Source organism: Pimephales promelas, chromosome 11 (assembly GCF_988280905.1).
Source record: "Pimephales promelas chromosome 11, fPimPro1.hap1.1, whole genome shotgun sequence".
NCBI lineage: Eukaryota > Metazoa > Chordata > Actinopteri > Cypriniformes > Leuciscidae > Pimephales > Pimephales promelas.
Window position 1 is genome coordinate 32,765,344 of NC_142779.1, and position 16,758 is coordinate 32,782,101.

The following is a 16,758-nucleotide window of genomic DNA, read 5'->3' on the forward strand; positions in this document are numbered from 1 at the left end:
TCATAAGTGGATACAGTAAACACATAAAACAGTTCAACATGGAGATTGTTCATTTTGATGAACGAGTTTGAACAGGAGAGTCACGAACGTGCATCACAGAACAGAGCAAGGCGAGCAAACGTAAACTTTTTTATTTATTTATTAAATGAGCGATCGTTTCGCTTGATAAGACCCTTATTCATCGTCTGGAATCGTTTAAAGCCCTTTGAACAGTTTGCAGTTTGCACTGAAACTGTCTTTTGGACCTTGAACCGTTTGGTTCCCATTGAAGTCCATTATATGGAGAAAAATCCTGGAATGTTTTCATCAAAAACCTTCATTTCTTTTCGACTGAAGAAAGAAAGACATGGACATCTTGGATGACATGGGGGTGAGTAAATTATCAGCAAGTTTTTTTTAAAACTGAACTACTCCTTTAATTGTTCGGCAGTAATACATCATTTTTATTACACCTCCACACAGAAAGACCTCCTGACTCAGCCGGGACTCAAACCTTCTTGCTGTGAGGTGATAGTGTCCCCCTCTGAGCCACCGTAAATCCCTAATCACTTTTAATTAGGGTGTCTCACCTTCCCCCCTTTAATTAGGGTGTCACACCTTCCTCCTTTTAATTAGGGTGTCTCACCATCCCCCCTTTATTTAGGGTGCTCAGCGGGTAACTCTGTCGCCTCACAGCAAGAAGGTCCCCGGTTTGAGTCCCGGTGGAGCCAGGAATCCTTTCTGAGTGAATTCTGCATGTTCTCCCCGTATCAGTGTGGGTTTCTTCCGGTTTCATCCACAGGTTAGGTGGGCTGAATATGCCAAAATTGTTGTAGGAGTGTGAATGTGTGGGAAAAATGAGTGGGAAAAACGCTATTGGAAGATGGATTTAGGTGTAAAAATGACTTATTCTCTGACCTTGCACTCCTTAGCCGACAGGGGGCGCTCTAACATCAGATAAAATCACAGATCTGAGAAAGACTCGCACTGTCCCTCCCTGAAATGTGTCAGGGTCGGTCAGGCGGCCATGGGATCCCATCAGATGAAGAAATGAAGAAATGAACGTGCGCGAACAGTGAGAGGCGGGGCTGCGAGAGAAAGAAACGGACAGAACAGAGAAAACAAGTTCCCATTTGAATTGTGGTGCTCCAGCTGGGAGTTCTTGGGCCGTCGAAGTGAGGCAATCAAGTTTGCCATTGTTGCCAACCTTGCGGGCTCAGGCTTCCTGGTAACCCTAAAGTGAATTAGCTGAGCTTTTCTCCAAGCCTAGAACAGCTCCTCTGTTCCTCAACAAAAAGCCCATTGAGATGAAGGGAGCGCTGGCCTCCCCAGGCTCTCGGAAAGCCAAACCCGGGGCCGATGAATGAAGCTCCAGCTCCCATTAAGACACTGGCCACTGTGGGAAATGCTGGTGATGTCATTATCAATGCATTTCTTACTGTTTTTGTTGCTTTTTCACAGCTTCAGCCCGCAGTCTCCCCCTTCCCCGCTAGTGTTCCCTTCCTGTTCCCTTTAGACCCCCATTATGAGATGCCTCTCCGTTCAAAACAAAAAAAGGGGGCGAAAACACAGCAAAGCTCGGTTGCTATGGAAACGTGGAAACAGAACAGCGAATGGGAGGGGAGGGGGTGTTCCTCTTTGAAATCGGTCAGTATGAGAGAGAGAGAGAGAGAGAGAGAGACCCACAAGAATTACACCTCAGAAACAAATCTGCAATTCTTCATGATCCAGCCGGGTCACCCAGACAAAGAGTCTGAACGTTCAATTGAGTTTTGTGATCTCACAGTGTCCTGTATCTACTGAACTTTATTATCCGGGCACTGAATGAAGTCAAAATGATAGAGTAAAGAAGCCATTCATGAATTATTTATTTCGGCACTATGGATACCAGTGAAATATGTAGGGTATTTCAATTCAAATTCTAAAATAGTAATGCGTTTGAAAATGTAACAAACAAAAATAACCCCTTGCTGACCAATCAAAGACTATGGCTGCGTCTGAAATCACAAACTCTCTTCAGTAAGTGCTTATTTTGAATGAGTGATTATTAACCGCTGTGTCCTTTATAGTATGAATGTAATCTGGACGTAGCCTACTGCATTTGCCATGTTGCCATTATCATGTGACCTTCCAGTGTCAGTTGTGTCACAAATTAAATTTTAATATAAGCTTATAATTAACTTATTTATTTTTTAAATGACCGATCGTTCCGCTTGATAAGACCATTTATTCATCGTCTGGAATCGTTTAAAGCCCTTTGAAGCTGCACTGAAACTCTCATTTGGACCTTGAACCGTTTGGTTCCCATTAAAAGGGCATTATATGGAGAAAATCCTGGAATATTTTCATCAAAAACCTTAATTTCTTTTCGCCTGAAGAAAGAAAGACATGGACATCTTGAATGACATGGGGGTGAGTAAATTATCAGCAAAAACACTTTTTTTTAAAAGTGAACTACTCCTTTAAATGCTGTAAACAAGCCAGGGTTAGCTACAAGTGCTAGTTTCCATCTGTTGTCCCTAGCCAGGTCTTAGCAGGCTCCCTGAGATACAAAATCATGTATCTTTTTTAATCATGCAACTGCAAAAACAAGAAAATCTCATGCTTAAAGAAACGAAGGCCAACAATTCTTTCATGTGGGATGTTTTGTAAAGGGGCGGAGCTTGTCGAAGGGTCAGTAGGGGGAGGTGCTTAATGGTCATGTACGGTGAAATGTGAGCCTCACATGTTTTTCGTGATACTCGCCCATGAAAAACCCTCTTTCTTTGGAACACACTCATCTCCAATGAGCGGAAACATGCTTAAGTCTTTGAGGGGGTGAAAAGCATTGTGCGCTGGGAGAAGTTCTCACGACGCTCTGTAAAGACCGTTCTCCGGCTGGGTTGGCTACCTGCCTGGGTCACTTCAGGCCGCCTCTCCGTGTCACCATGGGGCTTTTCTGTTGGATGCTAAACGGCGAAAATAAGCGTTTAGGACCCAACTCATTCACTGTGTTCTCACAGGGAGAATTAGCATATGAAACAAACATACTCGGAAACATTCTTTCCCGGGAAAAGAGCGAGGGAATAAACGTCCTCGTTTTCAGGTCCCCAATACACCCACCGAGTGATTTAGCTGGGGAGTGTTTGAACGGTGTGTCTCTGCTGCATACAGTGGAAGTGATTTGTAGTGGGAGCTATTTGCATAAATCGGAACTGAACGAGGACGCGTTCCGACTCGAAATTCCTTTCACGCGATCCCTGATTTCATCGCAATTACTAGCGAATCAGCAAACCTCTATGTTATCTCCCTAGAACCAAAGGAAAGTGTGACATCGGCTCAAACGTCTCTCATTATTGTCTGACATTGACTTGGGGCAAATGGAGAGTTATTGTCACATCTAGAATGAGATCTACGGCGTGCCATTCAATGCCGGTCGTGTTCGGATCCGTCTTCCCGAGGCTTCCCGGGGAGCGAGAGCTCTTTTTCAGCAGCCTTTGATTTTCAAAAGCAAAACAGAAGCTTGTTTTTAATGCATTTGATTTTTCTCGTCTAATCCCTCCCTCTGGCCTCTCCGCATCACGAGGTCTTGCAGAAACATTACACCGATGTGTGTTTCGAAACTCGTCAGAAATGGGCATTACACTATGTCAGCTGCTGATAAGGCTGCGGTTTAATGGGGATGAAATTCAACTAGTGCCAAAGGGCAGAATAAGCAGATAAGCAGAAGCTAATTACTCCACTTTTACAATGGCGCGGAGCTGCTGTTCATTTGGTGATGTTTATAATGCACAAACCTCGCCTCGGGCCGACTAACTGCAACCAGAAGTGCTGCGGCGGAACGTGCGAAACTTTGCAGCTGTTTCATGATAACACTGCTCATTATAGAGTTGACTATTTACAAAATACTCATTATGGGAACATCAGGTGAAAACAATGTGTAAGCCTCTGGGAGGTCAATGGAAAAACACAGCCTTTTCTTGTAAAGTTTGCAGTTTGCTATTTTTGTTTCTGTAATTGCATATTTTTGACAAGTGAAAGTTATCAGATAAGGAAAACAATGTAGGATGGGACTTGATTTTTTGATTGGGTTGTAAAAAGTAGTTGTAACATTCCAGAACAGACTTGGGTGGTTGAACATGTGGGCTACATATATGTCAATTTATTGTGTTGGTGAATCTATACAAAAACTTAGAAGAAAAAAAAAAGAAGTAGGCTATATCAACATGTTGATCCAAAGTTTCTACATTGTAGGCCCATGTACAGTAAGAGCTTTTAAAAAATTGCTTCTCATCACAGCTTTTAAGTTGGCCCCATTTACTTCTGTTGTAAGAGCTTTGACATAACCTTGATTTTTGTATTTTATAAAGAAAGCAAGAGACATTATGTCACAAATGATGTCAACTGAGCTTAAACTCATATTGAACCCAGAATCTCACTTTCCTGGTGTTATTATGAATGATTCATTATCAGTACAAGTTATTCAAAATAATATTTGACATCCTGAATACAATTGAATGTAGTTTGTGTTAAGTGTTGTCTTCTTGTATTAGGCCTATATGCATAAATATGTATGTCTAAAGGATTATTAGGAACACCTGTTCAATTTCTCATTAATGCAATTATCTAATCAACCAATCACATGGCAGTTGCTTCAATGCATTTAGGGGTGTGGTCCTGGTCAAGACAATCTCCTGAACTCCAAACTGAATGCCAGAATGGGAAAGAAAGGTGATTTAAGCAATTTTGAGCGTGGCATTTCACAATCTGCTCAGTTACTGGGATTTTCACGCACAACCATTTCTAGGGTTTACAAAGAATGCTGTGAAAAGGGAAAAACATCCAGTATGCGGCAGTCCTGTGGGCGAAAATGCCTTGTTGATGCGAGAGGTCAGAGGAGAATGGGCCGACTGATTCAAGCTGATAGAAGAGCAACTTTGACTGAAATAACCACTCGTTACAACCGAGGTATGCAGCAAAGCATTTGTGAAGCCACAACACGCACAACCTTGAGGCGGATGGGCTACAACAGCAGAAGACCCCACCGGGTACCACTCATCTCCACTACAAATAGGAAAAAGAGGCTACAATTTGCAAGAGCTCACCAAAATTGGACAGTTGAAGACTGGAAAAATGTCGCCTGCTCTGATGAGTCTCGATTTCTGTTGAGACATTCAGAATTTGGCGTAAACATGGATCCATCATGCCTTGTTCCCACTGTGCAGGCTGGTGGTGGTGGTGTAATGGTGTGGGGGATGTTTTCTTGGCACACTTTAGGCCCCTTAGTGCCAATTGGGCATCGTTTAAATGCCACGGCCTACCTGAGCATTGTTTCTGACCATGTCCATCCCTTTATGGCCACCATGTCCCCATCCTCTGATGGCTACTTCCAGCAGGATAATGCACCATGTCACAAAGCTCGAATCATTTCAAATTGGTTTCTTGAACATGACAATGAGTTGACTGTACTAAAATGGCCCCCACAGTCACCAGATCTCAACCCAATAGAGCATCTTTGGGATGTGGTGGAACGGGAGCTTCGTGCCCTGAATGTGCATCCCACAAATCTCCATCAACTGCAAGATGCTATCCAATCAATATGGGCCAACATTTCTAAAGAATGCTTTCAGCACCTTGTTGAATCAATGCCACATAGGCAGTTCTGAAGGCAGTATTAGTATGGTGTTCCTAATAATCCTTTAGGTGAGTGTAAATGCATAGTGTTGATAATTTGTTAATGCAAACTTATACTTTCCATTGGTGCTGTACATCTGCATCCCAGTGACCCTTCTCGTGAGCAACAATTTGTCCCGACTGGAGTCAGCAGGGCCTGACCGCATGTCCCGTTCTGCAGTGAAGCACGGCTCCCTGTCACCAGAAAGCTGAGCCGGAGCGTCCCGCTCGGACATGAAGGTCAGCGGTGCTCTTCTCAGTCAAGACGATCCTTCCTGCTCCTGTTAAACACCCCCTCAGGGCTCTTTCTCTAGCCCAGGACATCTCAGCTTTCCCTCCTCTGGCCTATCAAACACTCTTTCAGCTCTCACTGGCACAATTACCCTCTCATTAGCCTCCACCCCCACCTCATCACCTTCTCCCAGGCTCACTGCGTTGTGTTACACTCCACATTAGGGAGGCGTCCTGGCTCCTAAGTGTAGGGAAGGAGTTTGCCGATTCAGTAGGAATGCGATACCACCCTCACATGCTAATGTAGTCAGCAAAGGGACCCACTCTTTCTTTCTCTCCGTCTCTAAGTCGAATTCAGCTTCTAATCGGCAGACTTTGTGGAGTTTACTTTTAAGCATTGGTTATGAATTGACTTGTGCTCTTATACAGCCTATTTACACCTTGTGGCTGTATTTTTATTGTATTATAATAATATAAATGATTAATACTATTATTCAACAATATAATATTGTTGAATAATATTATTCAACCCCCCCCCCCCTCCCCCCAAAGCTCTTTGCTAACACGTAAATAGTTTTATTTTATTTACCCAGGAAGGTCTCATTGAGATACAGTATCTTTTCTACCAGGGAGTCCAGGTCAAGATGGGCAGCAAGAAATGAAAATTTACTTAAAAACACCAAAATCATTAAATATATTCTAACTGATAGGCTATTTCATGTATTCTCCTGAGTATTCAAAGTATTTATTAAAGAGTGTTCTAGTTGATTTCTCCACCGTTAAGTGCTTCACTGCAGCCACAAATACACACACCCTGCTGTGACTCACACAAATACCTTGACACACACACATTTAAATATGTGTGTGTGTGTGTGTGTCAGGTTATTTGTGGCTGCAGTAAAGCGCATAACAGTGAAGAATTCAGCTAGAACAATCTTTAATCTATAAGCTGAAATAAAATATGAACAGTAAACGTAAAACTTAAATTACTAAAGTAAAATCGTGAGCTTAGAATTATAAGGTTCTATCTCCACTTTTGGTCGAAATTGAGTTTTTGACATAATCTGATCCATTAGGTGTTCATTAATGCCTGTGTGGTGTTATTTTTGTAAAAAAAATAAAATAAAAAAGATTAATATATAAAGCTATAATAGAAGATTATACTACATAACAGTTTTGCCAGCTGGGATGTAAAAACTTTGATGCTCAATATCTCAGAACTACCCTAAATGAAGATAGAACCTTATAATTCTAAGCTCACGAAATGAAAACTAATAAGTACAAAAACTTAATTCAAAATATTAACCCTAAAATGCATAGCTAACCTCCCTAACACACATACATGGATCCAAAATGATCTTTTCTTTAAATATTCATAAAATGCATGTTGTTTACAGCACTTCTTAAGTGATTGTCTGGGTTCATTTCTGTTTTGTGTTTTGTTCTTTGTCCTAGTTTTCAGTTTGTTGCTATGGTTTCTCATTTATTTGGTTATGTGCCATACCTGTTGTAAATTTCGTTGATTTGTTCACCTGTGTATTTAAGCCCTGTGTCCTTTTTCAGTTCATTGTCAGTTCTTGTGCCTTTATATTTGGCTTTTCTGTTCCTGTCTATAGTCCTGAGTTCTTTTGCACATAAACCGTAAACTGCTGCATTTAGATACCTCTATCCACATTATTTGCAACCATCTGTGACCGAAGAACTAACCTTGAAGAAATGGATCTAGCGGCAGGTCAGATCCTCCTCCTCTCTCAGGGGGACAGCTCCTTTGAGAGACACAAGCAGGCTTTTTTTGGATTTATGCCACCTTGTCCACTACAACAATGATTGCCTGTGTGTGCATGCTTAAATATGGAGACGAGAGCATGCCTGCCTAGAGACAGACCTCGAGGAAGCTTTCAAGAATTTCTGGGTCTTATTTCACTGCAGGTCCTGCTTTACCATATGCGAAATGGAGGAGAGTCAAAGTAACAAAAGTTCATACCACACATGTTGCCACCATCCCAATGGACAACATGCCTGAGCCCACTGCCGACATAGACCCTGAGCCTGCCATGATGCAAGAGTGACCACCAGAGCTAGATATCGACATGGAGCCCGAGCCCAACGAGTCTGACCAGGTGCTTGAGCCGGCGACATCATCTGTTAAAGAGGCATTACTGTTGGCGTATGAGGGAATGGAGTGGAGCCTGTCCCCTTTGACTATGGTGAGTGTGGAAGGGCAGAACTCTGAGCCCCTTATTGATTGAGAAAGTGGTTGTATCCTGCCCGTTTCTTCACCATGGATAAACCGCAAGTTGTACAGAATGCTGCTGCAAGACTTTTGGCAAAGACAAACAGAAGATCACACATCACTCCTGTGCTTAAGGCTCTTCATTGGCTCCCAATTAGTTTTAGAGTGCAGTTTAAAATTTTAACCATTACCTACAGAGCCCTCCACCGTCAAGCTCCTTCTTACATCCAGGACCTTTTTCACATTCACTCTCCCGGTCGCTCCTTGAGGTCTTTAGGCTAAGACCTTTTTACTGTTCCTAGAACACGTCTTAAAACAAGAGGTGATCGTGCGTTCTGTGTGGTGGCTCCAAGGCTCTGGAACTCTCTTCCATTAGCCTTGAGAGCTTTGGACTCTGTAGAAAATTTTAGTAAACACCTTAAGACACATCTTTTTAGACAAGCTTTTACCTAGCTATATGGTGTTGATGTAATGTGTGTTGTGGTTTTTATTTCTTTTATTATTTGTTTTTTACTGTGAAGCACTTTGTGACCCTACATGTCTGTGAAAAGTGCTATATAAATAAAGTTTACTTACTTACTTACTTACCATGCACGAGTCTCTTTTGTCACCCAGCACCGAGTTGATATCTTTTGTTCCAGCCCTGCCTCCCACTCCTACCTCCACTACCTGTTCAGAGGTGGTCAAGAGAGCAGTTCATGAAATGTATGCCTGTTTACATCGCTCAAGAGGGTTGCTCCAGAAATGTCTGCCTGCTCTGAATTGGCCAAGAAGGCCATTCCTTAGATTGAACCAGCCTAGAAAGCTGTTTGTGAAAACCATGCCTGCACTGCCCAGTCCTTTATCCTGCCTGCACTGCCTCTCAACCAGCGCAGTCTCATCCCAAGACGTCATACAACTGACGCTTTTGACCATACGTCAACATCCGCCATTTTAGGGTACCCTTTAACGTCAGTTAGATGACGCTATCTAATCCTAACCCTACCCCAGACCTAACCCTAACCACGCCATCATCCCTACGGCTCCTTCGGGGTTCCTCGTCCCTCTGGCTTCGCCTTCGTCAGTTGTTGCTCTGCCAGTTCCAGTTGTAGCAGTTTTAGCGTTTCTATTGTAAATCGAAATATTTACACCCTGTGTCAAGGTTATGTTTAACCCTGTTCTTAGTTATGTTGATTACACTATCTGTGTATTTAAACCCTTGGTTTCCTCTGTTCAGTGTTCTGTATCGTTTAAGTTTAATGTGGTTGTGTTATTCTGGTCTCCTGTGTGTTCTGTCTTGGAATTATTAATAAAAGATTGTTTAATTTGTACTCTGTCTTTGTGCGTTAATTACAGTCACACACTATGACAGAACACAGTACCTAAAGAAAAGAAAATAGGGACATACCAGTCGTCCGCCTGCTCTGCCTAGAGTAGGAGCAGTGTAACATTGAGGACCCCACCAAGGACTTCCTAGTTCTGGTTTGCCTCACACACTACCCAGATTGCTCGCTTTGGATTTTTCCTATAAAAGCCTCAGCAAGCGATTTAGGGAACGTTTGCCTGGTGATGGTCTTCGGGGGAATTTTGCCTTGTTTGTGGACTGGGGGCTGGTAAACAACAGGTCTCTGTCCACTATCTGCCTCACTGAGGAAGACATCACCAAGCCCACTCCGGACCCAGAGCCCAGGCAGCCACCTCCCGCACCCTGCACGGAGTCTATGCCGTCTATTTCCCTGAGTCCCCTGTCCCCGCTTGTCCCACCCAGCTCCATGTCTCCTGCGTCTCTGCTGGTCCCGTCCAACTCCAAGTCTCCTGAGTCACCATTGTTCCACCCATCCTCCCTCTCCCACCTCCTCCACCAAAGACAGCAAGTTCTTTGTCCCTGTCTTAGGTGGCTCCGTTCAGTCCTTTGGTTCCCTCTCTCCACTCTGTTGTGTGGATATGCCTGGGGTCTTACGGTCTCCAGCACCAACATAGCAAGGGCATCCCCTGGCTCTGCCTACAGCCACCGAGCCTATCATTCCACCTCGGGTTGTCGACCAGTTTGCTCTGCCTTGGCTTTTCCCTCACTCTGCTCCACCTGGGGCCATCATATTTACGGCTCAACCATGGTCTCTAGTCCCTCCTTCAGCTGGCACGTCAGGGTCCGCCTTCCTTCCAGCATCAGCCTGGTCCTCAGTCCCATTGGCTCTGCCTCAGTCCTCTAGCCCCCTTGCATTACCTCACTGCAGCTCCACCTAGACCTCCAGATCCATCGGTGTAGCTTGGTCTTTTCAGCTCCGCCTGGGTCTCTACCTCCAACATCTCAGTCTGTCATCCCCTGGGTCCGCCTGCAAAATCTCCACCATGGCTCCTCCCTCCTTCAACCCTGCCGTGGGCCTTCATCCAGGCTGTGCTCTGGGTTCCAACCAGACTCCCTCTGCTCTTGCACCATCATCGCGCCCCTGGTTTCTCCTGCGTCACATCCTCCAGGGTTTTATTGCCCTTTGTCAGCCCCTCGTCCACCTCCAGGCCCCCACCTTCCCTCCTCAGTTGGACTGTTATTGCGGTGCGAGGACAGGTAACACAGTCTCATCCCAAGTCGTCATATAACTGACGTTTTGGGACGTCTTTTGACCATACGTCAACATCCGCCTTTTTATGGTGCCCTTAAACGTTGGTTTGTTGACGATCCTGGGCCGTCATACAACTGACGCTTTACCTTTAACGTCAGTTAGGTGACGGGGTAGGTTTAGGATCCGATAACGTCATCTAACCGACGTTTAAGGGTACCCTAAAAAGGCGGATGTTGACGTATGGTCAAAAGGCGTCCCAAGACGTCAGTTAAATGACGTCTTGGGATGAGACTGCACTGGGACAGGCCTTCATGGAGGGTGGGGTTGGAAGGCCAGGGTTATGTTTGAGCCTGTTTAGTTTTATTATGCTATGGTTTAAATTTTCCTGCTCCCATTTTGCCTGTGTTCCTGGTCGTTATTAGTTTCCATAGTTACTCATTAGTTCCTCGCCTGTTCTTAGCTTGATGTGGTTGTGTTATTCTGTTCTCCTGGGTGTTTCCTCTTGGAATTATTATTAAAAGACTGTTGATATTGGGCTCCATCTCCGTGCGCCCGTTACAGCCACACAATGTGACACAGTGTAATTCCATAATAATATTGAAGTGATTTTACTATGACTACAGAGAGCAGCAAGCACGTTTATGTTATCATGGCAACCAGTACATTGCATGCGGATTACTTGTAAGAGCTGTGCTGAGTCTGTGAGCTAAACTTAGTAATAAAAATGTTGAAAATGCACTATACACACTTTATTTTAAAGTAGGCTTTTATTAAGTAAATTAGTGAAGAAAAAAAAAACTCACCCTCTGTTTGTTGGGCCAAAATGCAGATTCATCTCGTAACAACTTGTCACACAAATGAGATTGGCGGAGACGTTTGAAAGTTTGATTGGATTTATGAATTTCATGACAAAATAACAATTCAAAACATATTATCTATATTATATACGTATATTTACTTTCAAGATGAAAATCATTGTTTTGTAAAGCTATAGAGGCAGCTTGACTCCCCCGCGACCTACTGTACACCCCTGAGTAAAGTTGAGAGAAGTTTTGGCCTATGTCTCATGAATCAACTGTTTTTTATGGTCTTAACTTTAAAACAGCTTGTTTTGTGAACTAATAATGAGAGCAAACAGTGCTTTAATTATCCGTCTGTTGGTTTATGTCGTATGCCGCGGTGTGGAAATGAAAAGTCGCTCCCTCCAACGGCTTCCTTCAACGCACCATCACTGTTTTAATTACCAGAGTAAGCAACTCTCCTTACCCCTCATCCTTCCCATCTCAGCACAGTGGGATGCAGAGCCTTGCACACTGAATATCCTCTCCTCCAACCACGGGATAATTGACACCCACTCTGCCTTCAAGCTGAGAGAGAAACCAGAGTGGGGGAACGAGAGCAAAGAAAAGAGTGGGAAAAGCTGGAGTCAAGGAGAGAGCGGGTGTCCCGCGGCCCAATCGTGAGATCCAGGGAGCAGAGTCGCTTTCTCTCCTCCTTGCACAAACAATCACTTTCATGGCTCAAAACCCAACGGCGACTCAAGATGCGATTTCTATAACCAAACAGCCGACGGGGCCCCTGGCATGTCTTATCAGCTCAGAGCAGAGGGCCGCAGAGGCCCAGGCAATTTGAGCCTTGTGATAAACTTCACATTTCCACTCAACGGCCCTGGATTGGTCCAAGAAGACGGGGTGCAGGGAAAAGACAAGGGAGGAATGAAGGATGACTGAGAGTGAGGGTGTTTATGAACTCACTTGTTTTGAGGAACGACAGAAATGCATGATGAAACGGAAACCCTTTTCGGTGTTGTTTGATGCAGGAGCCGAAGTTTTTTTGTTCGGCTTTAAAAGTTTTTAAAGATAGATCCGAATAAAGTCACTATAGGCCACCCACAAATTTACCATGGTAAATGGGAATTATTAGGAAGAGGAGTGCTTTAAACCAGTGTTATTTTAGGATAATGTATGTAATAGGGCTATTCATAAATATTTTGAATTTGCTTTTATTTTTCCTACACTCTTAGAAAAAAAGGGTTCATTGGGGTTCTTTACTCAACTCCAAAGAACCTTTTATGCTAAAAAAGGTTCTATAATGACAAGAAAGAACCTTTTTTGGCACAAAGGTTCTTTATAGGCTATTATTTATTCATATATTACATTATTCTGTAACATTTTGAAGTTGTAATTAAATTATTGTCATTAGTTACTTAATATCACATTTTAATCATGCTGATTTTTGGAGGAGAAGAACTGAAATGGCACTCTTCGTTTGATATTGATTAACTACATAAAATGATATTTTCTAACTCCCATATCTTGAATTTTGTGATCATTCACATGCATTCATAAATACATTTTAGGGTCTTGATGTTTGTCAATAATATGAAATATTTAATCCGGAAAGGACAAAACAAATGATAATCAATGAACCCAAAAGGTTCCAAATAGAACCTTTTTCCTGGTTACAAAGAACCCTAAAGGGTTCTTATTATTGAACCCTTAAAAAGGGTTCTGTATAGAACCTTTTAGGGGTTCCAAATACATAGCGCTGATAGAACCTTTTAAGGTTCTATATAGAACCTTTTCTTCTAAGAGTGTATGATAAGCCTAAAATAACATATTTTACAAAATGCCGTTTGAAATAAGTTTAACATAATGCTTTTTTGTTTTGTTTTACTTTAACCGAATTTGATTGGTTTTGATTGATATGATTTATTTTTTTAAAGTTTTTTTAATTGATTATTTTAAAAGTAAATCTGCAAGTTATATTTTACCATATATAACAGGAATAACAGGCAATTATTTACCGTAATTTTAGAAACAGTCATTTAATTCTCATTCAGTGTAGGCCATTCAGTGTGTTTTTATACATAAAGGAAGGAGTTCATTTACTATGGGATCATCACATTAGGAGGGGTTCTTCATTTAAAAAAAGCCTTGACCTGAACATGGTAACATCACAAAAATGTGTTTTCCAATAACAATATGATAAAAGACACAAATGATCCTTGAATGATTAGATTTTATTTTCAGTAATAATCACAATTCTTCCACTAAGTATCGTTCATAATTGCGCGACTCTCTGCAACACTTGATTGGACAATCGCATCAGTTGAATATTTGGCAACAATGAATGCTATTTTATAATGACTTTCAATGCAGATGGATTTAAATGTACTAAAGTATTAGCATAATGCCATTTCTATAGCTAAATGTTGCTGTCCCAGCACGTTCAATCAGTAAAAGTCTGATATCTGGCAATACTGCCCATGGCAAAACCCAATAATGTGGTATAGTGTATTGTGTTGAGGTGCTATTGATGCTGTATTGATTTCCCCGGTCAAGGTCACGAGCAAAGAGAAGCATCTCTTCTGAGTACACTTCACTGATTGATCGCCTATTAGGGAAGAGCGTTAAATATCCCCTGCATTATGTAGCGTTGAAGCTAATGACAAAGCCAGCTTGCGCATGACTTATTAAGGCCAGGATGAAATAGAGCTCCAGCAATTGGGAAAGTGCTTTCTTGGCGCAGGTCAGAGCTGATGCATAGCAGCCACCAAAACTCCACCTTGTTTAATCACATCAGCAAATAACCATATGATAAATCAGTGCTGGATAATGGTTTGCAATATTACTTGCACGATAAAACACCCTATCGGCTTTTAATGAGCGGAAAGCACAATGATTCATGTGAACCTCTCAGAAACAACACGAAGAGCTCTTCTCATCTAGTCAGGATACAGAGACAAGGCATTTAATGTTGTTTATTAGATACATATAAAATAAGATAGAAAAATACATTATAAACCTGTAACAATGGCTGTTAAAACAGACATGTCTTCTCATAGGCAATACTTGGGCAGGGAACACACACGTTTGGGACTGAAAGACCTCATGTCGTACACACATATCCACATTAAAAGACATTCACGTGATTCTTAAAGCCAAAATGTGTCATTTTGTTGATGTTAAAGTATACTTTTTTTTATTTTTATCCCAGTTTCACGTGCAGAAACAACTATAAAGCAAGTTGAAAAACACGAGTCGATATGTCGTCATTTGGCTTAACCAATGGTACGGGTCTGGGGGCGGGGCTTCCTGTTGGACTGACCATGCTCGGAAAATCATTATTTTTTTTATCAGTCCTTTTGGTGTCAGAACTTAAAAACCAGGACTAATCAGAATAATATACTTTTAATTGATTAATTGAGTGTGAGACGTCATGCCTTATCAATTACTGTATAACTCATCTTTCTTCATTAAGTATTTTATTTGTTTTTAAAATAAAATTAGTCTTATTCTTTTAAAAAAACCTGCTTTCAATTCATAGATCATTCACATTTTATACTCCAAAGCATTTTCAAACCTTGATATCAGTACCTTGGTTGATATCATAATATTGTTATGGCACTGGAGAATCATAAGTGAAAATGAAATGCAGACACAACAGGAAGACTGATGTTTGATGTCACAGAGACTCCCCTCAAGAGGCCATTGTGTTGCATAGTAAAGAAAGAGTTTCGAGGGGGACGAACGTGACGGTACACACAGCTTACCCACCGCTCTCATCCCATCACCAACTACATGCGGTTTCACATCCACAAAATATCATTCTTTAATCAGTTTTTTTTTTAATTTTTTTTAATTTTCTTTAATTTGTTTTGTTTCTAAAAAGGTTGAAGCATGTTCACTCCAGAGGCAAAATTATATCAAAACTTGCTGGCAGAGAAGTTGATTATTCTCACTCCACTGGAAACATTTATTTATTCTTTTGGTGAGATTTATGCTTAAAACAAGGAAAATAAACTATATTCTCTCAAACTCTTTTTTTTTACACTTCCTTATTGCAGTTTTTTAGTTAACTCAAGCTAAAAAATATCAAAACCAAAAAAATCATCATTAATTGACTCAATATATAGAGTTCAGATGCATAAGCCTCTAAGTGCCATTTGAAATTTTCTTCTAGAATGATCATTTTTATCAAGCTTGTATATTTAAGTTCAGTGATTTCACTTAAATGGCAATGATTACCTATGAATTGTTATTTAAGTGAAATTACTGAACTTAAATATACAAGTTTGATAAAAAATCATCATTAAAGAAGAAAATTTCAAATGGCATTTAGAGGCTTTTGCATCTGAACTCTTCATATATATATATATATATATATATATATATATATATATATATATATACTGTATATATATATAGAGAGAGAGATCATTTTAATTTAGCTTAACTTGATGTGATGTATGGTGAAAGTAAAAATGAAATAAAAAATGAATAAAAGCTACTGTATATCGACATATTCAGGGGAAAATACAGAAAACTAAAAAAAGACAACAAAAAAGTCTCTAAATAATATAACAGTGCTTATTAGGGATACGTTGATATTTTAACTGTAAAACAGGACACAAATACTGATAATTTGTATTTTTTTGGTTACACTTTATTTGGTAACGCTTTGTTTTACAGTGTCCTTGTTACACGTTAGATGTACTTACTACTAAGCAAACCCTAATCCTAACTATAACCCTAGTAAGTACATGTAGTTCATTATGATTACTCAACACTGACTAAAATAAACCCTTTAAATTGACGTAGTTACATTCTACCTCCTCAAATAAGTACTGAGTAATATTAATAAACTGTACTTACAACAGAGTTAAGGTTAGGGTTAGTGAGTTGTATTTTCGTGATTTTAACGGTAAAAGACTAAATGGTTTCAGTACTATATACGGTAAATAACTGTGATGGATCTCATGGTACATTTAATGTAATTTTACTGTAAAATATCGTTAAATTTACAGTTTTTGAAAGTGAAAAAGAACAACTCATTGTATAATTTACAGTGAAAAACCGTAAATTCCCACAATTCCCTGTGTGACACTTCACATTTTAAGTATTTTTGTTGAAATAACTTTGTTTCCTCATAGTTTTCTTGGTTTTTTTTTTTCTAATCAGTTATGTACCATAGGGTTTTATGTTACATATAATATTGTTAAATTAATGTTTATTACCTTTTTTTTAAATTTCATGTGTGTTAACATGATGGTGTTTAATTATTTTGCGAATCAGACTGCAGTTTCTATGAAAGTATTAACTTTCTCGTGGAAGACTGTTTAAT